A 27265-nucleotide genomic window follows, 5' to 3' on the forward strand; every position below is an offset into this window, starting at 1 on the left:
ATTCGACCAGTTACACCACTTCTTAACAGACATTGATGGGGCATGAAATTAATTTGGATGTTTTGGATGTTAATTCCACTTTGAAATCAAACTCTGAGCACACAGTCAATCACTCAGTAATCGCTGCTGAATGGGTATGTGTGATGTCTCTGAGCTCCATGGTTGCGAGGTTTTAAACATCTCTATGCTTCTCTCTAAGACGACCACTTCCTCTTTTCGCCGTCTTCCTCATCCGAAACAGTGGTATGGTTCCTGGTTAGCTAGCTGTGGCACTGATCACTAACTCTAAAGTTCCACTCCACTCTGTCCGTCTCTTTCTGTCAGTCACGTCCAGGGTCTTCATGGCGACTCTCCTGTCCTGGGATTTGGTTTCTGTGGTCATCATGCTGTTCCTTGTCTACACAGGTAAACTACAGTACTATGTGTGTGTTTGTGAGTGTGTGTGTGTGTGTGTGTGTGTGTTTGTGAGTGTGTGTGTGCGTGCCAGCAATCCTGCCTATCTGCCTACTTTTTTAGGGGGTAGATCAGCTTTAATATTGCATATAGATTGTAGCTTCCATCAATGTAATTGTCTGCATCATTTCCAATCCCCCATATATGTTTGTATTATTATATAAAATATATATAGAGATTTTAAAATATATATTCCCTTAACCCTACCATCCCTCCCCTTATTGGAGTAAACTAAAGGACAATAACAATTAGGCTTCCACTTCCAGCTTATACATACTATATTAATTTTATGGACACAGTATATTTTACAATACTTATCTTTTGTTTGTTTTTAGTCCCATCCTTCAGCTCCACTCAGCCCCTCCCATATATTGCTGAACACCATCCAGTTTTTATTTATATTCTCCATATATTTTTCAATTGTGCTGTGATGTTTCAAAAAAGTTCTGAACCTTTCTATTCTCATTGATTCTACATACTGTAAGTTAAAGATAAACATTTTTGCTAAGAGTATTACTATATTATTTATTGATTGACTAAAACTTTTTAAATCACCCAGCAGTGCAATTTGCAGAGTTAGCTCCAGGTAAATGCTGCAATTCTTCAGCCATTCCTGAAGCTGCGTCCAAAAACAAGCTACATATGGACAGTACCAAAATCTTCTAATGATTCTATCTATTCGCAGAAAAATCTGCAGAGCTGGGATGGTTGTATCCGCCATATACAGTACCAGTCAAAAGTTTGGACACACCTACTCATTCAAAGGTTTTTCTTTATTTTTACTATTTTTACATTGTAGAATAATAGTGAAACACCAAAACTATGAAATAACACATATGGAATCATGTAGTAACCAAAAAAGTGTTAAACAAATCAAAATATATTTTATATTTTTGATTCTTGAAAGTAGCCACCCTTTGCCTTGATGACAGCTTTACACACTCTTGGCATTCTCTCAACCAGCTCACCTGGAATGCTTTTCCAACAGTCTTGAAGGAGTTCCCACATATGCTGAACACTTGTTGTCTGCTTTTACTTCATTCTGCGGTCTAACTCATCCCAAACCATCTCAATTGGGTTGAGGTAGGGTGATTGTGGAGGCCAGGTCATCTGATGCAGCATTCCATCACTCTCCTTCTTGGTCAAATAGCCCTTACATAGCCTGGAGGTTGTCCTGTTGAAAAACAAATGTTGCTGTGGTAGCCATGCTGGTTAAGTGTGCCTTGACTTCTAAATATATCACTGACAGTGTCACCAGCAAAGCACCCCCACACCATCACACCCCCTCCTCCTCCATGCTTCATGGTGGGAACCTCACATGCGGAGATCAACCGTTCACCTACTCTGTGTCTCACAAAGACACGGCGGTTGGAACCCAAAACCTCAAATTTGCACTACTCAGACCAAAGGACAGATTTCCACCAGTCCATAATGTCCATTGATCGTGTTTCTTGGTCCAAGCAAGTCTCTTCTTATTATCGGTGTCCTTTAGTAGTGTTTTTTTCAGCAATGCTACCATGAACACCTGATTCACGCAGTCTCCTCTGAACAGTTGATGTTGAGGTGTGTCTGTTACTTGAACTCTGTGAAGCATTTATTTGGGCTGCAATTTCTGAGGCTGACAAATCTAATGAACTTATCCTCTGTAGCAGAGGTACTTCTGGGTCTTCCTTTCCTGTGGTGGTCCTCACGAGAGCCAGTTTTATCATAGTGCTTGATGGTTTTAGCGACTGCACTTGAAGAAACGTTCAAAGTTGTTGAAATTTTATGCATTGACTGACCATGTCTTCAAGTAATGATGGACTGTCATTTCTCTTCATTTATTTGAGCTGTTCTTTCCCTAATACTTGGTCTTTTACCAAATATGGTTATCATCTGTATATCACCCCCACCTTGTCACAACAAAACTGGGATAATATATTTTGATTTGTTTAACACTTTTTTGGTTACATATGATTCCATGTGTGTTATTTCATAGTTTTGATGTCTTCACTATTATTCCACAATGTAGAAAATAGTCAAAATAAAGAAAAACCCTTGAATGAGTAGGCATGTCTGAACTTTTGACTGGTATGTATATAACATCGCATTACTTGAAAAACAAAGTTTTGAATCCAGCGGTGTTTTGTGTATCAGATCATAATCCATGTGCCATGGAATCGGTACATCGAAAATATCTTTTCAACTATTTTGCAATCTATATGACACAGCTGTACATTTTTTGGTCCTTAAATGAAACTGGTATACTTTTTTATTTATCACAATTTTCTTTAGCCAATTTTGGTCTTTAATGCAAGGATGACAGATAAGTTCCTTATTTTCTTCCCCTTCCACTTGCCGCTTCCATTTTTGCGGTAATGTCGCAATTAGTCAGTTGTAATTTTGAGTAGAGCAGACATTTGTCACAACGTCCACTACTGGAGGTTCCGACCTCCAAGCCGCCGCTAGAGGATCTGGGATCCATTTCAATAGGTTCCTTGCCAAGGATAATCCTTACGGGCGTCGGACCATCGACTATCACTGGAGGCTTTTTTCGAGGAGCAGGAATCGGTCTCATCGGACTGGGGAGACACACTAAGGGCCGAGTGCTCACAGCAGGCACTGGCCATACCGGGTTATGGACGCGCACTAGAGGAAGAGTGCGAGGAACAGGCACAGGACATACTGTGCTGCAGAGGCGCACTGGAGAGAGAGTGCGAGAGGCAGGCACATGCTCGCTACAAAAAGCACGAGTAGTTGACTCAGGCCTCAACCCTTGCCCAGCCAAACTACTCGTGTGCCCCCCCAAAACATTTTTTGGGGGCTGCCTCCCTTTTCTTCCAGGTAAGTTCCGAAATCTCTCGATTACCTGGCCCCAAGTCCAGTTTCTCCTTTCCCACCATTTTTCCACTGACCAGGTGTCCATATCTACCCGGGCACGCCGCTTGATCCAATCATGGTGGGTGGTTCTGTAATGGGGGTCGTCTAAAGGAGACCAAAATGCGGCGTGTGAAGTGCTCATAATTTACTTTTAATGAAAACACTTTGCAAAATAACAAAAATGACCATCACAGTCCCGTCAGGTACAAAGACTAAAACGGAAAACAACCACCCACAAAACCCCATGAAAAACAGGCTGCCTAAGTATGGCTTCCAATCAGAGACAACGAAAAACACCTGCCTCTGATTGGAAACCATACCCGGCACCAACATAGAAAATACAACATAGAACGACAATCTAGACAACCCACATAGAAAACAGAAAACCCAAAATACATAGACAAAAACACCCCCGTCACGCCCTGACCAATCTACTATGGAAAAATGACCTCATACTAAGGTCAGAACGTGACAACATTTCCATATATTTTTATTAGCTGCATGTGTAACATAACTCCACCAGTCCTATTTATAATATAATTTACAAAGATTATACCTTTTTTATTTTTTATTCCAAAAATATTTGTTTTTATCTGGTGGATTAAACTGAAATTGCAACCAACTTTTTATGGCTTGTTTTAAAATTAACAATATTTTAGAGATCATTTCATTTTCAAATAACCGAAAGTGAGAGGTTGTAATCTGAATAAAGGGGAAAAGGCCATTCTTGAACATGGGGTGAGACATTGTTATTAATCTGCTAGAGAACCAGTTTGGATTTAAATGTAACTTTTGTATGACTAAAGCCTTTAGTGAGAGGTCTAATGCTTTAATATTTCAACATTTCTGCCCTCCGAAATCATATTAATTATATAAATTGGCCCATTTAATTTTATCTGGCTTGCCGTTCCAAATAAAATTGAATATGTTTTGCTCATATAATTAAAAAAACAAGTCGCTAGGTGTAGACAAGCCATAAGCAAATAGGTAAACTGAGATATGAATAAATAGTTAATAATGGGGATTTTTCAACAGACAGGTATTTTCCTTTCCACCATAACAAGATCTTATCTTTTTTTGCCAACTTTCTATTAAAATGTATTGTAGTGAGATCATTTCTTTCATTCGATATATGAATTCCGAGTATATCCACTTCACCATCAGACCATTTTATTGGTAAACTACACGGTAATGTAAAAGTAATATTTTTAGTGATCCAATATGTAATATAATACACTTATCATAATTCGGTTGTAATCCAGAAAGGTTAGAAAAAGTATCTAGATCATCTATGAGACTGTGGAAGGATCCAAATTGTGGATTTAAAATAAAACATGAATAATCAGCATACAATGACACCTTCGATTATAAGCCCTAGATTTCTAGGCCCTTGATGTTATTGTTAGAGCTAATTTAACAGCTTACATTTCAATGGCCATAATAAGTAGATATGCCGATAATGGACAACCTTGTTTTACTCCTCTTGACGGTTTAATACTTTCTGAGAAGTAGCCATTATTTACTATTTTACACCTGGGGTTACTATACATAACTTTAACCATTATATAAGAGATTCTCCAAAATTGAAATGTTCTATGCATTTATAATGCAAGTCATACTTTATCAAAAGCCTTTTCAAAGTCAGCTATGAATACCAGGCCGGGTTTCCCAGATTATTCATAATGTTCTGTTGTTTACAGTACTTGTCTTATATTATCTTCAATGTATTGTCCATGTAAAAAAATCTGTCTGATTAGGATGAATAATATCCAACAATACCTTTTTAATTCTATGGGCTACACACTTTGCTAGAATTTATGCATCACAACACTGTAGTGTAAGGGGCCTCCAATTTTTTAAATGGACTGGATGTTTATATTTACCACTAGGGCCTTGTTTCAGTATGTAACGATCGTCTGGAAGAGGGGACCAAGATGCAGCGTGGTAAGTGGTCATAATGATTTTTAATGATACACTTCAAAAAACAAACAGGGAAAACGAAAGCCAACAGTTCTGTCGGTGCAAACCACACAACAGAAACAACTACCCACAAAACCCCAAATGAAAACAGGCTGCCTAAGTATGATTCCTAATCAGAGACAACGATAGACAGCTGCCTCTGATTAGGAACCCTACTCGGCCCAAAACAAAGAAATACAAAAACATAGAAAAAGAAACATAGAACGCCCACCCAATGTAACACCCTGGCCTAACCAAAATAAAGAAAAAAAAACCCTCTCTATGGCCAGGGCGTTACAGTACCCCCCCCCCCCCCCCCCCCCCCCCAAAAGTGCGGACTCCGGCCGCAAAACCTGACTCTGAAGGGGAAGGTCTGGGTGGGCCTTCCTACGGTGCGGGACGTGGACCCCGCTCCACGCTCTACCTTTGGCTTCGGCCACTTAGGTGGCGCCCCTAGCTGCGCCGGAGGACTGGTGGGCGACCCTGGCTACGCCCGGCTGGCGAGCGATTCTGGCTGCGCCCGGCTGGCGGGCGATTCTGGCTGCGCCCGGCTGGCGGGCGTCCCTGGCGGCTCCGGGCTGGCGGGCGTCCCTGGCGGCTCCGGGCTGGCGGGCGGCTCTGGCGGCTCTGGCCCAGGATTCACCAGGCTGGGGAGACATGAAGGAGGCCTGGCCCTGGGCGCAGGCGCAGGACTCACCAGGCTGGCGGGCAGCTCTGGCGGCTCCGGGCTGGCGGGCGGCTCTGGCGGCTCTGGCCCAGGATTCACCAGGCTGGGGAGACATGAAGGAGGCCTGGCCCTGGGCACAGGCACAGGACTCACCAGGCTGGGGAGACGTGAATGAGGCCTGGCCCTAGGCGCAGGCACAGGACTCACCAGGCTGGCGGGTGGCTCTGGCGGCTCCGGCGGCTCCGGGCTCGTGGGCGGCTCTGGCGGCTCTGGCCCAGGATTCACCAGGCTGGGGAGACATGAAGGAGGCCTGGCCCTGGGCGCAGGCACAGGACTCACCAGGCTGGGGAGACATGAAGGAGGCCTGGCCCTGGGCGCAGACACAGGACTCACCAGGCTGGCGGGTGGCTCTGGCGGCTCCGGACAGGCGGGCGGCTCTGGCGGCTCCGGACAGGCGGGCGGCTCTGGCGGCTCTGGACAGGCGGGCGGCTCCGGCGGCTCCGGGCTGGCGGGCGGCTCTGGCGGCTCTGGCCCAGGATTCACCAGGCTGGGGAGACATGGAGGCCTGGCCCTGGGCCCAGGCACAGGACTCACCAGTCTGGGGAGACATGAAGGAGGCCTGGCCCTAGGCGCAGGCACAGGACTCACCAGGCTGGCGGGTGGCTCTGGTGGCTCCGGGCTGGCGGGCGGCTCTGGCGGCTCTGGCCCAGGATTCACCAGGCTGGGGAGACATGAAGGAGGCCTGGCCCTGGACGCAGGCACAGGACTCACCAGGCTGGTGAGACATGAAGGAGGCCTGGCGCAGGCACAGGACTCACCAGGCTGGCGGGTGGCTCTGGCGGCTCCGGACAGGCGGGTGGCTCTGGCGGCTCCGGACAGGTGGGCGGCTCTGGCGGCTCCGGACAGGCGGGCGGCTCTGGCGGCTCCGGACAGATGGGCGGCTCTGGCGGCTCCGGACAGGCGGGCGGCTCCGGGCTGGCGGACTCACCAGGCTGGCGGGCGGCTCTGGCGGCTCCGGACTGGCGGGCGGCTCTGGCGGCTCCAGACTGGCGGGCGGCTCTGGCGGCTCCGGACTGGCGGGAGGCTCTGGCGGCTCTGGCCCTGGGAGGAGGCACTACAAGGCTAGTGCGAGGAGCAGGAACAGGATGTACTGGAGAGAGAGAGTGCGAGAGGCAGGCACCTGAAAAGCATGGGTAGTTGACTCAGGCCTCACCCCTGGTCCAGCCGAACTACCAGTGGCCCCCCCAAAAAAAAATTGGGGGCTGCCTCTCGTTCTTCCCGGGTAGGCTCCGATATCTGTCGATCACCTGGCCCCAAGTCCAGTCTCTCCTCCCAATCCACTCCTGATGAGACCAGGTGTCCATCTCCTCCCGAGCACGCTGCTTGATCCAGTTGTGGTGGGTAGTTCTGTAACAATCATCTGGAAGAGGGGACCAAGATGCAGCGTGGTAAGTGGTCATAATGATTTTTAATGATACACTTCAAAAAACAAACAGGGAAAACGAAAGCCAACGGTTCTGCCGGTGCAAACCACACAACAGAAACAACTACCCACAAAATCCCAAACGAAAACAGGCTGCCTAAGTATGATTCCTAATCAGAGACAACGATAGACAGCTGCCTCTGATTAGGAACCCTACTCAGCCCAAAACAAAGAAATACAAAAACATAGAAAAAGGAACAATGTAACACCCTGGCCTAACCAAAATAATGAACAAAAACCCCTCTCTATGGCCAGGGCGTTACACAGTAATAATGAATTCAGACCTTCTTGTTTAATATCTGATCACCTTGTTGTCTATCTGCCTACCTGCCTGTCTGTCTGTAAACATTGTCTTTGTTCTTTTCTCTCCCATAGAGTCAGTGACAAAAATTAAAACAAATAAATCAGCTTCTTTGGGAGAAGATGTTTATTTGGTGTGCAATGAATCCATGACGAACACAACTAATCAAGTCATCTGGAGAAAGGACACGGTTCTTATTCTCTCTCATTCCAAGGGGAAAAGAACTCACAGAAACTTCACCTCAGGCAGGATGAGTGCTGACTCTCTTACTCCTACAGAGCTTATTATATCTATTGTAGAGCTAACTGACACCGGGACCTACAACTGTACTGTCACAGATCGAAGGGGTGTTAAGACAATGGAGTGGAATTTGACTATCACAGATAACCTCATAGGTAATGATTGTGATTTTCTGTTGATACTGTAAAACGTGGAGAAGAAACCGTATTCTGTAAGACTAGATATAAAGTAAAGTAGAATTGTGACATGACCAAAACTGCACAGGAATTGTGACATGAGCAAAACTGCCCAGGAAAATCGTCATTGTTCATATCCTAGTGTTAGCAGTTTTGGTGTTGATATGGTTTTGGTGTTACTTTCTGTTACTCTGAATGGACTGAACACCAGCTGGTGTTGCTTTTTATGCTGGTGTAAAAACATATCAGGGTGTTAAATTGGCCCGTATTACCTAATGTAGATTTTTCTGTGTAATATTTGTCATTTTGATTCAGGTGTTAAATTAACTCTGTAAGTCTTAAATTAACACTCATTGGTGTAAAAGAACCCCAGTGTTGGTGTTAATAACCGGTGTTAAACCAAAACCACGAACATCATTATCATATTTTCCAGCATTTTTTCGAATCGTTTGTTTCACTATCTATGTTTTTGCATGTATATTGATTGATTAATCTTATGCTTATATAAATAAGATACATTTTTCTAAGATAATCCAATCTGTTATATGGATTTATTGCTCCCCTTTACTGAAATGGTTGTTCCAGTTTAGATGCTGAAGGTAGTCTCATATCTTAGTCTTTTAAAACAAACAGTCATTCTGAATGCGGGTTACGGGTGAATACAATTCCAACGGTAGGCTATTTTTTACATTTAACTTTTATTTAACATGGCAAACCAGTTAAGATCTCATTCTTAATTACAATGACAGCCTATGATGGCTATCCCCACTCCGGCTGGATTCCAATAGGAATTACACATCACTTTGCAAACCAGCATAATGTGACTTGCAGGCCTTTGTATTAGGGTAAAACTAGGCCATCATAATAAGGTCTCATGAAGTACCTGTGGTATTGTGTTAAACAATTAGATTGTAATGATAACATTCACTTAGGATCTCACTTCCTGAAGGCCACAGGACTGAAAATGGACGAATGCAACAACCATGTCTTGTCACTAACAAATACAGTCATGGGTGGTAACTCTACATTTCACATTGAAAGGCACTCTGGGAAATATGCAAATAAGGCTTTACACTAAGCAGTATGTTAATTTAACACTGAAAAGTGTGTACCCTTATAGACACAGGACCAGTGTTAATTAGACACAGGACCAGTGTTAATTTAACACTGGAGAATTTGCTGTGAAGGTATCAGTGAACACCATAACAGTGTACCTTTAACACTGACCTTGTATAAATCTATTTCTAAAGTGTTAAATACAAGGTAGTAGGGAACACCATAACAGTGTACCTTTAACAAAGAGTTCGTGTAAAATATTATGTTGCAAAGTGTAAATTCAACACTTTCTGGTGGTTCTCATATAAACACTTCAAAAGTGTTAAAATTGAACAGCCACAGTGTTCAATTTACCAATCAGATGTTGTTGTGTGGACATTATTGTGATAATTATTGCAAACAATTAATATTGAATGTTATTCCCCCAATTTAATATATTGTTGTAAAGCAAAGGAATATGACACTCATTTTAGATCTTTGAGACTTTTCTGATAATCCCAATTTTGTTTTGTCGGTTTGATTTAACACAGATAATGCTGAAAATGGCCTACAGATGTTGTTGGTCTTCACAATTCCGTCTGCTATTGGAGGAGTGGCTCTGTTCATTGGTATCTGCTGTATGGTCTGGCTGTGTAGGTGAGTAACTCAAAGAAGTGTATCTAAGGGCTCAATCTGATCATTGGTCGATCCACGTTATAGCACGTTTGACATTTAAAAGGTAATTTCCGATTGAGCCGACATATGCAGCATTTACTGTGATAGTGGGCTCCACTAATACTGAAAGAGTGCCTTTAAAAGGTGCAACGCCCACACAGCACGATTGGATTGAATCCCAGCCCTAATACATGTTATCTTGTTTCTGCAGGAAAATAAAAAAAGAACAGACAAGTCATTGTGAAAGGCGAGGAGAGGTCAGTAGCTGAAAGCACTTGATCATTTTTCTAAACGGAATGGCTGCTCAACCTGTGTTCATCCTGCCCCCAGGACACCATTTCACATCTTCTCAAACTCCTGTTTTTCATGTTTTCCTTACACACTTAAACCTTTACACATCCTACTTATGTTTATGTTGTTTTAAAAAAAAAGTGAGTGCCTTTCAATGTAAGGAGTTTTAGAAAATGGGAAATGTCATCCTGGGGGCTGGATGAACACAAGTTTGCACAGCCTCTGCCTAAAACCAGGGATGTTGTCTTCTCTTAATCAGCTTATACATTCATTATTATTAAACATGTCCTTACCTGGGATGGGAACTCACAACCTCTTGGTTCATGGAATCCCAATTTTCCTGCTACACCACCATGTCTGTGTCAATAACTGATTTCACTTGTAGTCCTACACTTTGGACATCAAAGTAAATCTCAGCTTTGTTAAAAATACACTAAAGAAAAACAATTGTATTTATCATAGTGATTCATGAGTAACATTAAAACAGAATAATAGGCACCACCAACATTAGACAACTATACAGAAAACTTTAATATTACAGAAATAAGTCAAAGAAATCAATGATGAGAGAATAGTCAGAATAACGGATAACTAAGGTCTCCATTCAATCTGTTATTGCTGAAACGTAACAGATTCTGCGATAGAAATCCAAAAGTAATATCCGATTGAGCTGACATATGCAGCATTTACCGTGAATGGAGTCTCCAGGAACACAGAAACATTGCCTTTAAAAGCTGCAATGCCTATGACCTTGATCGGATTATATTCTGGGCTAAAATAGCAGTGCAGATGGCACTCTTTTGCTAAGTGCAGAGATGTATTATAGGTAATTCATGTGTAGAAGAATGCTACAGTCTTTGTGGTGCAGCAGAAAGATCAGTGTACTTCACATTCAGAGGTTATGAGTTCAAATCAAAGGTGGAGTCATATTTTAGCTGAACAGCAATAACTCATGAAATTACACATGAAAACATGTCATCACATGTGGAATGTCACGTGAAGTGTTCCAAAAACATGTTTTCACATTATTTCGCATGAAATGTCAAATATGAAGTGTTCCAGAAACACATTTTCACAAGTGAAATGTCACATGAAGTGTTACAAAAACACATTTTCACATGTGAAATTTCACATTAACGTTCACGATAACATGAAACTACGCAGTTGGCCATTGCTGTTAATTTTGAGATATTTTTTTCATTTTACAGTACATTTCTACAGTAATAGGATACTGCATTAGTGTTTTAGCTGAACAGCAATAACACATGAAATTACACATGAAAACATGATCAAGTGTTTCAAAAACACGTTTTCATGTGAAATGTTGCGTGAAGTGTTCATAAAACAAATGTTTTCACATGATTTCACATCTGAAATGTCACGTGAAGTTTTCCAGAAACACGTTTTCACATGTGAAGTGTTACAAAAACACATGAAACGTGAAATTTCACTTGAAATAATGTGATTTCTCACTTGTGAAATGAGGATTGAGAGGATCTGTAGAGAAGAATGGGAGAAACTCCCCAAATACAGGTGTGTAAAGCTCGTAGCGTCATTCCCAAGAAGACTCGAGGCTGGAATTGGTGCCAAAGGTGCTTCAACAAAGTACTGAGTAAACGGTCTGAATACTTATGTAAATATGTTATTTCAGTTTTTACTTTAAAATCTGTTTTTGCTTTGTCATTAGGAGGATATTGTGTGTAGATTGATGAGGGATTATTTCTTTTTTAATTACATTTATAATAAGGCTGTAATGTACCAAATGTGGAAAAAGACAAGGGGTCTGAATACTTTCTGAATGCACTGTACATTCCATCTCAGGACAAGAAAAAGAGCAAGCTGGCACTCAACGAACTGTACGAGGCTATAAACAAGGAGGATAACTTACATCCGGAGGATGCTTTTCTTGTGGTTGCCGATTTAAATTCAGTGTCATTAATAAAACCCTATACTGAAGTGGGATAAATCAAGGTCACACAGACAAATCTACTTTGAAATCTACTTTGAAACAAAAGTATACACCTCAGACACATGGTTATGGGCCTAAAAAAGAAGACACCTGTACCATGTCAGATATAGAGATGAAATGTATAACATTTTAAGTATGCATCCCAATATTACACTTTATATACAGTACCAGTCAAAAGTTTGGACACACCTACTCATACAATGTAGAATAATAATAAAGACATCAAAACGATTAAATAACACATGAAATCATGTAGTAACCAAAAAAGTGTTTAACAAATCAAAATATATATTATATTTGAGATTCTTCAAAGTAGCCAACCTATGCCTTCATGATAGCTTTGCACACGCTTTCCATTCTCTCAACAAGTTTCCCAGTGAATGCTTTTCAAACAGTTATGAAGGAGAGATCCTCTGAACGCAGCTCACGCTCCAGATCCCAATCACGTGAATTCTAATCACCTGTTCACACACCTGTATGTCATTATCACACACTATTTATTTAGTTCAGTTCTTTTCACCCCATCACTGTGAGGTATTGTTTGTTTTGTGACACACGTCTTTCAGAGTGCTGGTTTTCCCGTGATGTACTCCTCCAGTGTATGATAGTTTTTGCCTGCCTCACTAACGAGGCCTCTAGCCTTTACCCTGCCTGTACTGTTGCCCTTTTGGACCCCCTGTGTATGACCTTCTGCCTGCCCCTGGATCAAGCTACCTGCCTCAGCCTGTGGTCCTTTGCAATAAACCTGCTGCGCCCTGTGTTTGAAACCTCACCAAAAAAACGACAGATGGATTCAGCGGAGCTGCAGCTACGTCTGGCCCGACAAAAGGAACGAATCGATGCACTCTGCAATCTCCTTCGCCAGTCCATTCCTGCTTCCCCATATCAGATGCCACAGCCTCCTCTCGTTCATCTCCCCCCATATCCATGCCTAATATGTCAAGTATTTCTCATGCAGTGTAACCTGTACATAGACCATCACCCCGCTGACTTCACCTCTGACAAAGACAGGGTGGACTTCATCATCTCCCTACTCACAGGCAAAGCTCTGGATTGGGTCACAGCCCTGTGGCCCGCTCAAAGTTCTGATCTGTCCTCTGAATCACGTTTCCACGCCCTCTTCAAGGAAGTGTTCAACCATTCAGTTTCAGGTCGTCACAATGGGGACCTGTTATGTGAGCTGCGACAGGGCCGTCGCTCCACCACTGAGTATGCCCTTGAGTTCCGTACCATGGCTGCCGGCAGCGGATGGAGTGAACCAGCTCTCCTTACAGTCTACCGGAGGGGTCTTAATCGGGAGTTACAGACCGAACTGGCCTGCAGAGGTTTAACTTCTTTGGGATAGGGGGCGGTATTTTGACGTCCGGATGAAAAGCGTGCCCAAAGTAAACTGCCTGCTACTCAGGCTCAGAAGCTAGGACATGCATATAATTGGTAGATTTGGATAGAAAACACTCTAAAGCTTCTAGAACTGTTAAAATAATGTCTGTGAGTATAACAGAACTAAAATGGCAGGCGAAAACCCGAGGACAAACCATCCCCCCCCCCAAAAAAATCATCCTACCACTGATTTCAATGGCTGGCACTTTTATAATAGGGCGAAATCGTGCCCGATTGCAGTTCCTAGGGCTTCCACTAGATGTCAACAGTCTTTAGAAATAGTTTCAGGCTGGTTTTTGAAAACATTTGCCAGAAATTGTCGTTTTTCTAGGTGGCTCCCATTTTGGCTCTAGTGTTTCCAAGCGTGTGAATGAGAGTGCGTTATTTGGTATTTTTCTCCAGTAAAGACAATAATGACTCTCTGACACGGCGGCTAGATTAACAACAAGTTAAGCTTTATTTTGATGTATTGCACTTGTGATTTCTGAAAGTTTAATATCTATAGTAATTTATTTTGAATTTGGCGCTCTGCAATTTCGCTAGCGTCCCACTGATCCGCAAGAAGTTAACCTGTTGGGGGTAGGGGCAGTATTGACACGGCCGGATAAAAAACGTACCCGATTTAATCTGGTTACTACTCCTGCCCAGTAACTACAATATGCATATAATTATTGGCTTTGGATAGAAAACACCCTAAAGTTTCTAAAACTGTTTGAATGGTGTCTGTGAGTATAACAGAACTCATATGGCAGGCAAAAACCTGAGAGGATTCTGAACAGGGAGTGGCCTGTCTGACAAGTTGTTGTTCATCTTGGCTCTTTTTATTGAAGACTGAGGATCTTTGCTGTAACGTGACACTTCCTACGGCTCCCATAGGCTCTCAAAGCCTGGGAAAAAGCTGAATGATATTGAGGCAGCCTCTGGCTGAAACACATTATCGCTTTTGGCAAGTGGCCGATCAGAGGACAATGGGCTTAGGCGCATGCCCGAGTCGACCCCATGCTTTATTTTCTTTCGTCTGTTTACCTAAATGCAGATTCCCGGTCGGAATATTATCGCTTTTTCATGAGAAAAATTGCATAAAAATGGATTTTAAACAGCGGTTGACATGCTTCGAAGTACGGTAATGGAATATTTAGAAATTTTTTGTCACGAAATGCGCCATGCTCGTCACCCTTCTTTACCCTTTCGGATAGTGTCTTGAACGCACAAACAAAACGCCGCTATTTGGATATAACAATGGATTATTTGGGACCAAACCAACATTTGTTATTGAAGTAGAAGTCCTGGGAGTGCATTCTGACGAAGAACACCAAAGGTAATAACATTTTTCTTATAGTAAATCTGACTTTGGTGAGTGCTAAACTTGCTGGGTGTCTAAATAGCTAGCCCTGTGATGCCGGGCTATCTACTTAGAATATTGCAAAATGTGCTTTCACCGAAAAGCTATTTTAAAATCGGACATATCGAGTGCATAGAGGAGTTCTGTATCTATAATTCTTAAAATAATTGTTATGCTTTTTGTGAACGTTTATTGTGAGTAATTTAGTAAATTCACCGGAAGTTTGCGGGGGTTTTGCTAGTTCTGAACGTCACATGCTAATGTAAAAAGCTGGTTTTTTATATAAATATGAACTTGATTGAACAAAACAGGCATGTATTGTATAACATAATGTCCTAGGTGTGTCATCTGATGAAGATCATCAAAGGTTAGTGCTGCATTTAGCTGTCTTCTGGGTTTTTGTGACATTATATGCTAGCTTGAAAAATGGGTGTCTGATTATTTCTGGCTTGGTACTCTGCTGACATAATCTAATGTTTTGCTTTCGTTGTAAAGCCTTTTTGAAATCGGACAGTGTGGTTAGCTTAACGAGAGTCTTGTCTTTAAAATGGTGTAAAATAGTCATATGTTTGAGAAATTGAAGTAATAGCATTTCTAAGGTATTTCAATAATACGCCACAGGATTCCACTGGCTGTTATGTAGGTGGGACGAAGTTAACCTGTTGGGGCTAGGGGGCAGTATTGAGAATTTTGAAAAAAATATGTGCCCATTTTTAACTGCTTCCTACACCAACTCAGAAGCTAGGATATGCATATTATTATCAGATTTGGATAGAAAACACTCTGAATTTTCTAAAACTGTTTGAATGGTGTCTAAGTATAACAAAACTCATATGGCAGGCAAAAACCTGAGAAAAAAAAATAATTTTGTGGCTGTACTATTTTTTTTGAGTCATTGTTATTAGATACCACAGTGAGAAAGGATTCATTTCGCACTTCCTACGGCTTCCACTAGATGTCAACGATCTTTATAAAGTTGTTTGAAGCGTCTATGATGAACAGAGACCGGATGACAAGGAAGAGAAGTTGACCTCCCTGGGATGTCGTCACTTCATTATTGGCTGCACCTGCGCAATCATGTGATGCGATACATTTTTCAAATACATTTTTCAAGACACAGGAGAGGTCGGGTTGAAACATTACTGATGTTTCACGTTAAAAATGGCTCTAAAGATTGATGCTAAACAACGTTTGACATGTTTGAACGAACGTAAATAGATAATTTTTTTTACTTTTCGTCGTGAACCTAAACTAAACTAATACATCCAGATGTCCATATCCATTGGCAACCTGCTGGTGGACCGCAGACCTATACAGTCATCCATGGCCTGCAAGTCTTCCAAACCCTTCTCTCGTCCAACAAGGTCCAATAGCCCCGAACCCATGCAACTCGGCCACGCCCCTCTCATGCCTGCCGAGAGACACCGGAGGTTACGTGAATCTGTGCCTCTATTGTGGAGAGAGTAACCACCTAACTCAATAGCTGTCTGATTCGCCCCCCACGAAGGGGTGACCACAACCCCTCCACTTCCGCCCAGGTAAGCACCTCTACGTTTTTGAACATTACCAAAAGGCAGTTTGGGATCCCGGCTCTTCTTTCTGCTAATGGGGTCACTCAGTTTGTGGAGGGACTTGGGAGCTGCAGGAAATTTCATTGATGAACAATTGGCACAACAGTTACGAGTCAAGCTAATCCCTGTTAATTCTCCCTTTAGGATTAATGCGCTGGATGGACAACCTCTCGGAATTGGTCTTGTGACTTGCATGACTGAAAGTTTCACCCTTCAGATTGGCCTCCTTCACTCCGAGAAGACCTATGTCCCTGCGTCCGTCAGACCCCTACAGACAAGCAAGTTCTTGTGGTCATCCCTAACAGCCGACATCCGAGATTACATTCTTTCCTGTCCTGTCTGTGCTTGGGCAAAGAGCCCTCGCCAACTACCTACCGGTTAGCTCGAACCTTTACCTACACCACATAGACCATGGTCCCACATCGCCATGGATTTCCTCACGGATCTGCCAGGCTTCACGACTACTCTTCAGGCTTCACGACTTTTTCAGTTGTAGTGGACCGGTGCTCCAAGATGTGCCAACTAATCCCCCTTCTGCATCTACCCAATGCCATGGAAATGGCCAAGTGCATGTTCCAACAGGTGTTTCGTCCTTATGGGATCCCAGAAGACATTGTTTTGGATCAGGGACCCCAGTTCGTCTCCAGGGTGTGGCGAGCCTTCTGCAACCAACTGGGGGTCTCCATCAGCTTATCCTATGGATACCATCCCCAAACCAACGGGTAGACGGAACGCCTGAATCAGAAAATAGGGAAGTGCCTTTGCCAACACTGCACCCACCAACTACACGAGTGGAGTCGCTATCTAGCCTGGGCCGAATACGCACAGAACTCCATGCTGCATTCCTCACTCCATCTCACTCCTTTTCAGTGTGTCCTCGGATACCAACCCCCTGTGTTCCCATGGGAGACAGAGCCCGGAACTGTGCCTGCCGTCGACGAGTGGGTTCGACGGAGCGAGCAGGTTTGGGAGACCGCACATCGGCACCTCCATCAAGCTTCCCTCTCCCTAGAAAAGGTTTGCTGACCAGCGTCGCTGACCTACTCTACTCTTCCACCCTGGGCAACGTGTGTGGCTCTCTACCCTGGGCATCCGGCTTCATGACCCCTGCAAAAAGTTCAGTGCTCGGTTCATTGGTCCCTTCAAAATAACACACCGCATCAATCCTGTCACCTACCGTCTCCAGTTGCCCCGCCATTACTGGATCTCCTCATCCTTCTATGTGTCCCTTCTCAAGCCTGTGAGGTACAGCCCTCTCCATCCTCCTGTGGCGCACCCCCTCCATTTTACGTCGGCAGTGCACCGGCTTATTCCGTCCGAGCCCTCCTTGACTCCAAGCACCTGGCTGGTTGCATCCGCTATCTGGTGGATTGGGAGGTGTACGGACCGAAAGAACGGTCCTGGGTCCCCACCCAGGATGTCCTCGACCCAGTCATGATCCTGGCTTTCCACCGTAACCATCCTGACCACCCAGCTCCACGCCCCAGGTGAAGGACCCCTGCTCAGCTTCCTAGGCCGTCAAGAGCCGCCCATGGAGGGGGGGGGGGGGTACTGTAACATCTGCTTCCAACTCACACCCTCAAACAGCTAGATCCCCTGAATGCATCTCACTCTCCAGATCCCAATCACCTGAATTCTAATCACCTGTTCACACACTTGTATGTCATTATCACACACTATTTAGTCCAGTTCTTTGCACCCCATCACTGTGAGGTATTGTTTGTGTTGTGGTTTAAAAAACAATGATTGATAGGCAGCTTAAACTTCTTGAATTCCATTATTATTGGGTTCAAATACACATTTAGATTTGTGAACAGCCATCCACAACCACCAAAATCCGTAAGGTGCAAATAGCTAAATGAGAGAGCAGTGTGATTCACATCAATGGACTACGTAGATATCAATAATAAGTGAGTAGGTGTGTAGATGATAAAGCAAGCATACAAGGCCCTCCCCAGTGATGGAAAAAGTACTCAATTGTCATACTTGAGTAAAAGTAAAGATTCCTTAATAGAAAATGACTCAAGTGAAAGTCACCCAGTAAAATACTACTCGAGTAAAAGTCTAAATGTATTTGCTTTTAAATATACTTAAGTACGGGACGGCAGGTAGTCTAGTGGTTAGAGCGTTGGACTAGTAAGTGAAAAATTGCAAGATCGAATCCCCGAGCTGACAAGGTAAAAATATGTTGTTCTGCCCCTGAACAAGGCAGTTAACCCACTGTTCCTAGGCCATCATTGAAAATAAGAATTTGTTCTTTACTGACTTGCCTAGTAAAATCAAAAGTATCAAAAGTGAAAATCATTTCAAATTGCTTTTAAGCGAACCAGATGTTTTTGCTATTTACCGATAGCCAGGGGCACACTCCAATACGCAGACATACAGTGGGGAGAACAAGTATTTGATACACTGCCGATTTTGCAGGTTTTCCTACTTACAAAGCATGTAGAGGTCTGTAATTTATATCATAGGTACACTTCAACTGTGAGAGACGGAATCTAAAACAAAAATACAGAAAATCACATTGTATGATTTTTAAGTAATTAATTTGCATTTTATTGCATGACATAAGTATTTGATCACCTTCCAACCATTAAGAATTCCGGCTCTCACAGACCTAGGAGCCACTTAGAAAAACAACAATTTCTAGCTCATTTTTCCAAAAACAAGCCTGAAAGTCTTTCTAAAGACTGTTGATTTCTAGTGGAAGCCATAGGAACTGCAATATGGTATTTATTTTATATTTCCATAGAAAGGCATTGTAATCAGTGGTGAGCTAAAACATTCTGGATGGATTGTCCTCAGGTGTTCGCCTGCCATATCAGTTCTGTTATACTCACAGACATTATTTTAACAGATTTAGAAACTTTAGTGTTTTCTATCCGATACTACCAATTATATGCATATCCTAGCTTCTGGGCCTGAGTAACAGGCAGTTTACTTTGGGCACCTCATTCATCCAAACTTCGGAATACTGCCCCCTACCCCGAAGAAGTTAAGAATATTTTTATTCTGTGTATTTGCATTCATCCTATAAGTTATTCTTGTGGAGTCACTACAATGTTGTTGTTCCATCCTCAGTTTTCTCCAATCATAGACAATGACAATGTCTGCTATCAGTATAATGCCAGGAGCTGCTTGTTGATTTGATAGCTCTAACGCAGTTCCACCTCCGACACCGCCAAAACAACTGCTATGCTAAGTCCGCACTCAATGAGCTGTATATGGCCATAAGCAAACAGAAAAACGCTCATCCAGAGGCGGCGCTCATAGTGGCTGGGGACTTTAATGCAGAGAAACTTAAATCCGTTTGACCTCATTTCTACCAGCATGTTAAATGTGCAACCAGAGGAAAAAACTCTAGGCCAACTTTACTCCACACACAGAGATGTGTACAAAGCTCTCCCTTGCCCTCCATTTGGCAAATCTGGCAATAATTCTATCCTCCTGACTCCTGCTTACAAGCAAAAACTAAAGCAGGAAGCACCAGTGACTCGGTCAATAAAGAAGTGTGCAGATGACGCAGATGCTAACTGTTTTGCTAGCACATACTGGAATATGTTCCGGGATTATTCCAGAAGCATTGAAGAGTACACCACATCATTCACTGGCTTAATAAGTGCATCGATGATGTTGTCTCCACAGTAAGCGTACGTACATACCACAACCAGAAGCCATGGATTACAGGCAACATCCGCACTGAGCTAAAGGGTACAGAAGCCACTTTCAAGGAGCGGGACTCTAACCCGGATGTTTATAAGAAATCCAACTATGCCCTCAGACGAACCATCAAACAGGCAACGCGTCAATAATGGACTAAGATTGAATCGTACTACACTGGCTCCTACACTCGTCGGATGTGGCACGGCTTGCAAACTATTACAGACTTCAAAGGGAAGCACAGCCATGAGTTGCCCAGTGACACAAGCCTACCAGACGAGCTAAATAATTTTTTTGCTTGCTTTGAGGCAAGCAAAACTGAAGCATGCATGAGAGCATCAGCTTTTCCGGACGACTGTGTGATCACGCTCTCCGTAGCCGATGTGAGTAAGAGCTTACAACAGGTCAACATTAACAAGGCCGCAGGGCCAGACGGATAACCAGGACGTGTACTCCAAGCATGCACTGACAACTGGCAAGTGTCTTCACTGACATTTTCAACCTGTCCCTGACTGAGTCTATAATACCAACATGTTTCAAGCAGACCACCATAGTCCCTGTGCCCAAGAACACTAAGGTAACCTTCCTAAATGACTACAGACCCGCAGCACTCATGTCTGCAGCCATGAAGTGCTTTGAAAAGCTGGTCATGGCTCACATCAACACCATTATCCCAGAAATTCTAGACCCACTCCAATTTGCATACCACCCAAAAGATCCACAGATGATGCAATCTTTATTGCACTCCACACTGCCCTTTCCCACCTGGACAAAAGGGACACCTATGTGAGAATGCTATTTATTGACGACAGCTCAGCGTTCAACACCATAGTGCCCTCAAAGCTCATCACTAAGCTAAGGACCTGGGACTAAACACCTCCCTCTTCAACTTCCTGACAGGCAGCCCCCAGGTGATAAGGGTAGGTAACAACACATCTGCCAAGCTGATCCTCAACACAGGGGCCCCTTAGGGGTGCGTGCTCAGTCCCCTCCTGTACTCCCTGTTCACCCATGACTGCATGGCCAGGCATGACTCCAACACCATCATTAAGTTTGCAGACGACACAACAGTGGTAGGCCTGATCACCGACAACGATGAGACAGCGTATAGGGAGAAGGTCAGAGACATAGCCGTGTGGTGCCAGGGCAACAACCTCTCCCTCAATGTGATCAAGACAAAGGAGATGATTGTGGACTATAGGAAAAGGAGGACAGAGCATGCCCCCATTCTCATCGACGGGGCTGTAGTGGAGCAGGTTGAGAGCTTCAAGTTCCTTGGCGTCCACATCACCAACAAACTAACATGGTCCAAACACACCAAGACAGTTGTGAAGAGGGCATGACAAAACCTATTCCCCCTCAGGAGACTGAAACGATTTGGCATGGGTCCTCAGATCCTCAAAAGATTCTACAGCTGCACTGGTTGCATCACTGCCTGGTATGGAAACTGCTCGGCCTCCAATCGCAAGGCATTACAGAGGGTAGTGCGTGTGGCCCAGTACATCACCAGGGCCAAGATTCCTGCCATCCAGGACCTCTATACCAGGCAGTGTCAGAGGAAGGCCCTAAAAATTATCAAAGACTCCAGACACCCTAGTCATAGACTGTTCTCTCTGCTACAGAACGCCAAGTGATACCAGAGCACCAAGTCTAGGTCCAAAAGGCTTCTGAACACTTCTACCCCCAAGCCATAAGACTCCTGAACAGTTAATCAAATGGCTACCCAGACTTTCCATTGCCCCTCTCCCCCACCCCCTCTTTTACGCTGCTGCTACTCTCTGGTTATTATCCATGCATAGTCAGTTTACCTCTACCTACATGTACATATTACCTCAATTACCTCGACTAACCTGTGCCCCCGCGCATTGTCTCTGTACCGGTACCCCCTGTATATAGCCTCGCTACTTTTATTTTACTGCTGCTCTTTAACTATTTGTATTTTTTATTTAACACTTATTTTTCTTAAAACTGCATTTTTGGTTAAGGGCTTGTAAGTAAGTATTTCCGTGTAAGTTCTACCTGCACCTGTTGTATTCGACGCACGTGACAAATACAATTTGATTTGTCCGCTAAAATCTAGCCCTAAGTGTGCATAAATGCTGTCGGGATTTGAACTTGCAACCTTTTGGCCTGGAGTGTATTAATGTTTCAGCAGTGCCTTCAGATGGTTACTTTCATAGCAGCCACATAACAATAGCAGTCTTTGGATTTTATATGGCGGTTGGCAACCAACTTTAAGGCGCATTACCACCACCAACTGGACTTGAGTATGGACCTCAGTTCATCTTTCAATCACCCACATGGGTATATGCTCCTAAATACCAGTGAGGAGATGGGAGAGGCGGGACTTGCAGTGCGTCAAGCGTCACAAATAAAACCAAGTTCTATTTTAGCGCCTGGCTACGCAGACGCTAGCGATCAGCATGGGTGCAATGACTGAATAACATTTATGTGTAAATGTATTTTGCAACGCTCGCGCACCCGGTGCTCGAGCACGTGACGGAAGCGGTGTGGTCAGTATGTTAGTAAACGCGCTTCAATCATGCAGTACAGTGTACAGGCAGAAAGCAGTTTAGCAGTTACACTGGCAGGTCCCGTGGCAATAAATTAATAAAACCAAAAGCTTACATTGACTTGGAAGAATTCCGGTGCTGGATAGCCATAGCCAGCTAGCTAACATAGCATCCCTGTCTGTTTGAGCCGGGGTGTTTGATAAGGCTAAGCTAGCAAGCTGCATTCGCTAGCTAAGTAAGTGAAAGTGAAAGTGGAAAAAATACATCAAAACATAGCTAGCTCTCTCTCTCTCTCAATTTTGCTCTTGCTTCTCCTTCATTTTTTAAGAAATCTATTTGTTCATAACTGTTCAACTATAGTCTTTCTATCCCTTTGAGTCAACTACTCACCACATTTTATGCACTGCAGTGTTAGCTAGTACTAGATTAATTCTCTAATCCTTTGACAACATGTGGACAACATGTCAGTTCATGCTGCAAGAGCTCTGATAGGTTGGAGGACGTCCTCCGGAAGTTGTCATAATTACTGTGCAAGTCTAAGGGGATGAGAACCATGAGCCTCCTAGGTTTTGTATTCAAGTCAATGTAACCAGAGTTAGATGGAAACTAGCCTTCCTCCGGCTACACAATGATGCTACCCCGAAGAGTGCTGTTAAGGCTACTGTGGGCCTTCATTGCAAAACAATGTTTTATTCAACTTTTTGGTGACATGTGAATATACACTACATGACCAATAGTATGTGGACACCTGCTCATCCAACATCTCATTCCAAAATCATGGGTATTAATGTCAAGTTGGTCCCCCCTTTGCTGCTATAACAGCCTCCACTCATCTGGGAAGGCTTTCCACTAGATGTTGGGACATTGTTGCAGTTGCCGTTTCAATTAATCCCAAAGATGTTCGATGGGGTTGAGGTCAGGGCTCTGTGCAGGCCAGTCAAGTTCTTCCACGTCGATCTCGACAAACCATTTCTGTATGCACCTCGCTTTGTGCACAGGGGCATTGTCATGCTGACACAGGAAAGGGCCTTCCCCAAACTGTTGCCACAAAGCTGGAAGCACTGAATCGTCTAGAATATCATTGTATGCTGTAGCTTTAAGAGTTCCCTTCACTGGAACTAAGGGGCCTAGCCCAAACCATGAAAAACATTCCCATACCATTTTTCCTCCTCCACCAAACTGTACATTTTGCACTATGCATTAAGGCAGGTATCGTTCTCCTAGCATCCCCCAAACCCAGATAAGTCCGTTGGACTGCTAGATGGTGAAGAGTGATTTATCACTCCAGAGAACACGTTTCCACTGCTCCAAAGTCCAATAGCGGCAAGCTTTACAGCACTCCAGCCGACGCTTGGCATTGCACATGGTAATCTAAGGCTTGTGTGCGGCTATTCCCATCTCACAAAGTTAATGTGCTGACGTTACTTCCAGATGCAGTTAGATGTTTCCAATAAGTCTGTGGCCCTTATATCTTTTACTTTCACAGATCTGGTGGTGGAGCTGCACAGTAGCAGGACATTATAGATTGCTATTGACCAAGAAGTTAAATCCCAATTGTCATCACAGTACAAGATTTTATAGTAATTTAAATCAGAATACAGTAGCATACTGTTAATTTAAAGAAATAACACCTTCATGTTTTTGTATATATTTACTTTATTTTTACTGGAATTTTAGGCAAAGCGCAGAAATGTATTGTTGCCAATAAATATATACTCTATCACCATTATGTCCACAGACCTGGTGGCACAGCTGGAACTTCAGGTAGTTAGCAACCAAGAAGTTGTTAGTTCAAATCCTGGTAAACATTATACAGCAGCATACTGTCCTTCAGTATTAACACCTTAGTTTAGCTGTAAAAATAGTATCCAACTCATGGGATCATATGTTGAAATTTGGCCTCCTGTTTTGTCATGTTGTTTATTTCACATGAGATCATGTTCTCACATGTGCTAAGATGTTGTCATGTGTAGTTTTGTTATCACATGTTGCTTCACATGTTGTCACGTTTCTTCACGTTGTCACATTAACTTCTGTTTTTGTCTTACATCTTTTAACTCCCTCCTTTCATCCCCTCTTTTCACCTCTCATTGATCTCTTATCTTCATTTTTCTCTCCTTCACTCCTCTCTTCTGCTCACCTCTCTTCTCTCCAGGAGAGCAATGCCCCATCTCAAGGTCACGCTGCCCAAAGAGCACAACGCCAGCGGAGTCAGTACTTCGAAAGATTCAACTCAGTCTACGGACATTACTGAACACATCAGAAGCAATCAGAAGTTGAATCAATAACAAATCACTCCCCACCTGTTTTGGTAAAAATCTGAAGGATGGGGCTGGAGAAATGTAACCACTCTCAAATTCCTGGACAGAGCTATGGATGCAAGGACTGATTATATAACAATTATAGTTTTCACCATGTTTTGAGGCACCATGTTTGTTTACATTTAGTTTGTTTGCAAACATTGGAGTAAAATATTCTTATATATCGAGTTCTGATAGGGTAAAACAGCTGAACTAAGTTCATGAGGCATTTATAAGTTATATTCTTCAAGAATCAATGGGTATATATCACAAATGTATAAATTGACAAAGCTACTGCAGATTTCCCCTTTAAAGTGAATTCACCTATACCTCATAAAGACCTTATTTATGTAAATAAATTAGGAATGTGTGTAAACCTACTCTCTCCTCTGGCTATGGAATTACACTCAAATGTACAGTAAGAGTAAAACAATTAAACTAAAAACATTGCCTTCTTATTAGGTAATATACTTTCATACATTAAAGGAGCAATATGCAGAAATCACTGCCATTTCCTGGTTGCAAAAATTCTAATTGTTTGCCTAATTTCAGTTTATGTGACAAAACGAGCAGTAATTGTATAGAAAACCATTGCACCATCTAAACCGCTGTGAAATATACTTTCTACAAACAAAATTGTATTGTATTTTCAGCTGTTTGAAGCTGGTGTACAAAACCAAAAGTAAAATATGCAAAAAGGAAACTTAAGAACGGGAAGCATAGAAATAGCACACACAACAGATATACTGCTTCTTAGACTTGCTTTCAATGAGAATGACAGATCTATACTAACACAATATGTAATATGAAACATGCAACAATTTCAAAGATTTTACTGAGATACAGTTCATATAAGGAAATCAGTCAATTCAATAGGCCCTAATCTATGGATTTCACATCACTGGAAATACAGATATGCATCTGTTGGTCACAACTACCTTAAAGATACCCCAAACATGCTCAATGGGTGACAAGCCTGGTGAGTATGAAGGCCATGGAAGAACTGGGACATTTTCAGCATCCAGGAATTGTGTACATACAGATCCTTGCGACATGGGGCTGTGCTTTATCATGCAGAAACATGAGGTGATGGCAGCAGTTGAATGGCACTACAATGGGCCTCAGGATCTTGTCACGGTATCTCTGTGCATGCAAATTGCCATCGATTAAATGTGATTGTGTTCATTGTCCGTAGCTTATGCCTGCCCATACCATAACCCCACCGCCACCATGGGACACTGTTCACAATGTTGACATCTGCAAACTGCTTGCCCACATGACGACGTACATGCGGTCTTCCATCTACCCGTTAGAGTTGAAACTGGGTTTCATCCGTGAAGAGCGCACTTCTCCATCTGCCCGGTAGAGTTGAAACCGTATTCATCCGTGAAGAGCACACTTCTCCAGTGTGCCAGTGTCCATCAAAGGTTAGCATTTGCCCACTGAAATTGGTTACGACACTGAACTGCAGTCAGGTCAAGACCCCGGTGAGGACAACGAACACGCAGATGAGCTTCCCTGAGACGTTTTCTGACAGTTTGTGCAGAAATTCTTTGATTGTGCAAACCCAGTTTCATCAGCTGTCCAGTTGGCTGCCCTCAGATGTTCCCGCAGGTGAAGGTGCCAGATGTTGAGGTCCTGGGTTGTCATGGTTACACGTGGTCTGCGGTTGTGAGGCCAATTGGACATGCAATACTGCAAAATTCTCTATAATGACATTGGTAAAAAAATGTACATTCAATTATCTGGCAACAGCTTTGGTGTACGTTCAATGCAGTTAGCATGCCAATTGCATGCTCCCTCAAAAGTTGAGACATTTGTGGCATTATGTTATGGGACAAAACTGCACATTTTAGAGAGGCCTTTTATTGTCCCCAGGATAAGGTGCACCTGTGTAATGATCATGCTGTTTAATCAGCTTCTTTAAATGCCACACCTGTTAGGTGGACGGATTATCTTGGCAAAGGAGAAATGCTCACTAATTGGGATGTAAACAAATTTGTGCCAACACTTTACATGTTGCGTTTATATTTTTGTTCAGTATAGACCTCACATTTCTATGTGAATTTGATCAGGTTGCCCAAAAGTTACATATTGCAGCTTCAAAACATTGTCACACTTATTTTTATATGTGCATGGCAAGAAAGTGTAGAACAGTGTTGCAGACAGTGCCACCCTGTGTTATATTGTGTTGTAGGGTTAATGATGAAATGCAAACAGTCATTCATCTCTCACCACAACATGTCCAAGATGTATTCTAGCCTTGTAAACAATGGGTATGGTTGATGCATTGGTTTAAAACTCTCGAATCAAATCACATCAAATTTTATTTGTCACATGCGCCGAATACAAAAGGTGTAGACCTTACAGTGAAATGCTTACTTACAAGTC

General features: G+C 43.1%; 1 long non-coding RNA gene across 2 annotated transcripts; it reads left to right on the forward strand.

The window, feature by feature from the left end:
• Positions 1 to 210: 210 nt before the first annotated feature.
• Positions 211 to 25332, forward strand: LOC106582051 (uncharacterized). Of its 2 annotated transcripts, XR_014382033.1 has the most exons (5): positions 211 to 405; positions 7797 to 8117; positions 9725 to 9830; positions 10060 to 10105; positions 24730 to 25332. It is a non-coding gene; the product is annotated as an uncharacterized LOC106582051 (long non-coding RNA). The 2 variants fall into 2 exon arrangements; XR_014382034.1 differs by lacking the exon at positions 7797 to 8117 and having other exon boundaries at positions 252 to 405.
• The last annotated feature ends 1933 nt before the right edge of the window (positions 25333 to 27265 follow it).

The sequence above is a fragment of the Salmo salar genome, chromosome 21 (genome assembly GCF_965601325.2).
Source record: "Salmo salar chromosome 21, fSalSal1, whole genome shotgun sequence".
Lineage (NCBI taxonomy): Eukaryota > Metazoa > Chordata > Actinopteri > Salmoniformes > Salmonidae > Salmo > Salmo salar.